This window comes from Penaeus japonicus, unplaced genomic scaffold (genome assembly GCF_977035675.1).
Source record: "Penaeus japonicus unplaced genomic scaffold, GWHDUDI00000001_assembly GWHDUDI00000043, whole genome shotgun sequence".
NCBI classification, from domain to species: Eukaryota; Metazoa; Arthropoda; class Malacostraca; order Decapoda; family Penaeidae; genus Penaeus; species Penaeus japonicus.
This window is the reverse complement of record NW_028234445.1, coordinates 1,951,229-1,953,728: the sequence shown is the minus strand read 5'-3', so window position 1 is coordinate 1,953,728 and position 2,500 is coordinate 1,951,229. Positions and strand designations below refer to the sequence as shown.

The 2,500-nt window shown below is 46.4% G+C and overlaps 3 protein-coding genes and 1 long non-coding RNA gene across 4 annotated transcripts in view; 1 reads left to right on the top strand and 3 right to left on the bottom strand.

Moving 5' to 3' along the window:
* Positions 1-2,500, bottom strand: part of LOC122246354 (uncharacterized) — a 1,434,769-nt gene that overhangs the window by 281,212 nt on the left and 1,151,057 nt on the right. The gene's annotated exons all lie outside the window — the stretch shown is intronic.
* Positions 1-2,500, top strand: part of LOC122263496 (uncharacterized) — a 1,386,165-nt gene that overhangs the window by 504,271 nt on the left and 879,394 nt on the right. The gene's annotated exons all lie outside the window — the stretch shown is intronic.
* Positions 1-2,500, bottom strand: part of LOC147466573 (uncharacterized) — a 277,312-nt gene that overhangs the window by 113,284 nt on the left and 161,528 nt on the right. The window lies entirely within an intron of this gene.
* Positions 1,393-2,500, bottom strand: part of LOC122246352 (secretory carrier membrane protein) — an 8,547-nt gene continuing 7,439 nt past the window's right edge. The window contains exon 3 of the mRNA XM_086535335.1: positions 1,393-2,500. This exon is cut by the window's right edge and continues 719 nt beyond it. The gene's annotated coding sequence lies outside the window, so the exon portion shown is untranslated.

The following is a 2,500-nucleotide window of genomic DNA, read 5'->3' as shown; positions in this document are numbered from 1 at the left end:
CCCTTATCTTTCCCTTCTCCTTCCTTTCCTCCTTCCCATTCCCCTCCCCCTTATCTTCCTCTTTCCCTTCCCTCTCCCCCATATCTTCCCCTTTCTCCTCCCTCTTTCCCTTCTCCATCCCACCCCCTCCCCCTTATCTTCCCCTTCCTCCTCCCTCTTCCTCCCTTCCTTCCCTTCCTCTTCCCACCCCCTCTCCCTTATCTTCCCCTTCCTCCTCCCTCTTTCCCTTCTTCCTTCTCACCCCCCTCCCTCTTATCTTCCTCTTTCCCTTCTCCCTCCCACCTCCCTCCCCTTCATCTTCCCCTTCCTCCTCACTCTTTCCCTTCTCCTTCCCTTCCTCCTTCCTACCCCTTCCCCCTTCTCTTCCCCTTCCACCTCCCTCTTTCTCTTCTCCTTCCCTTCCTCCATCCCATCCCCCTCTCCCTTATCTTCCCCTTCCTCCTCCCTCTTCCCTCCTACATTCCTCCTTCACCTCTTATTGATGACCATTGTCCTTTCTTCTCAATATTCCTGAATTGAAGTTAAATGATCCAGTGAGTCATTTTAGCTCAAAGGTCCAAGCGACGAGAATTTTCCTTTCTCACGCTTTTCACCATATTTTGACAGTATGTATCTTGTGGATAGCCTGGCCCATTGCATGAGTGTAACATCACATACCTTTGGAGATAATACCATAGGATTTACTGCACACACACAAACACACACTCATACACACGTATACACAGGTAGACACACAGATATATCTCACAAGCAAACACACACACACATACCCATATTAACACACAAGCAAACACACACACACAAAACGTGACAACCAGACATGCATGCACGCAGCTTCCCCAGAGATAAAGCGAGAGAGAGAGAGAGAGAGAGAGAGAGAGAGAGATCACTCATTTTATCATTGTTGGTTCCTGCCACTTAATTAACCAGTGACAAAGACATAAATAAGAGAGTGTACGTTTTTTAAGAAAATAAATGGAGATAAAAAGTTTCAGTCCTTCCTTGGCGTTTTCTGCATTTGATGCAGGAAGAGAAATGTATAGAAATATATAAATGTATAGAACAATCCAGTTGAATCTATTACAGTGTTACATTAAGTGCAAAGTACATGTTTCGTTATTATAACTATTACAGCTACACTCATTGTTATCATCAAAAGACGATTCATAACACTATGATTATCATTCCTGTTATTATTGCCTTGTCGTCGTCATCATCATCATCATCATCATCATCATCATCATTGTCATTATCAACATCAGCTTCAGCTCCACCACATCTTGCTTTCATTGCAACAGAGTTGTTCCTTCTTCGTGATCGATAACATATCACCACTTTTGCAATTGCACTAAGAAGCAATTATCTTCATTAATGATTTATGTATGAGAATATGTGAAAAACAAAAAGAAAGGAAAAGACAAATTTGAAAAACCGGAGAGGAATACTCCCCGGAGATATCAGCCTCCGACGCATCAGACGACAGACAGACAGACAGACAGACACCCTAATCGTTTGTCAGCCTCCGACGCATCTCTCCCTCTCTTCTCAGCCTTTCTCTCTCCCTCTCTCCTCGTCTCTCTCTCTCTTCTCAGCCTTTCTCTCTCCCTCTCTCTCTTCTCAGCCTTTCTCTCTCCCTCTCTCCTCGTCTCTCTCTCTCTTCTCAGTCTTTCTCTCTCCCTCTCTTCTCAGCCTTTCTCTCTCCCTCTCTCCTCGTCTCTCTCTCTCTTCTCAGCCTTTCTCTCTCCCTCTCTCTCTCTCTTCTCTCTTCCTCTCTCTCTCCTCGTCTCTCTCTCCTTCAGTCTTCTCTCTCTCTCTTCTCAGCCTTTCTCTCTCCCTCTCTCTCTTCTCAGCCTTTCTCTCTCCCTCTCTCTCTTCTCAGCCTTTCTCTCTCCCTCTCTCCTCCTCTCTCTCTCTCTCTTCTCAGCCTTTCTCTCTCCCTCTCTCCCCCTCTCTCCTTCTCCCTTTCTCTTCCTTCTCTCTCTCATCCCTCTCTCTCTTCTCTCCTCTCTCCCTCTCCCTCTCTTTTCTCAGTCTTTCTCTCTCCCTCTCTCTCTTCTCAGCCTTTCTCTCTCTCTCTCCCCCTCTCTCTCTCTCTCCTCTCTCTCTCCCTCTCCCTCTTCTCAGCCTTTCTCTCTCCCTCTCTCCTCGTCTCTCTCTCTCTTCTCAGTCTTTCTCTCTCCCTCTCTCCTCGTCTCTCTCTCTCTTTTCAGTCTTTCTCTCTCCCTCTCCCTCTTCTCAGCCTTTCTCTCTCCCTCTCTCCTCGTCTCTCTCTCTCTTCTCAGCCTTTCTCTCTCCCTCTCCCTCTTCTCAGTCTTTCTCTCTCCCTCTCCCTCTTCTCAGTCTTTCTCTCTCTGCTTGCAATCGTATGAAATTCTTTGGTTTCATCTTCCTTTGCCTTGTCCTCAGTTCCTTCCTCTTTTTATCTCTCTCTCTTTTACTCAATCTTCTCTCTCTTCCTCTCCTCCTCTTTCTCATGCAAGCAACCATGGACATGGATGTT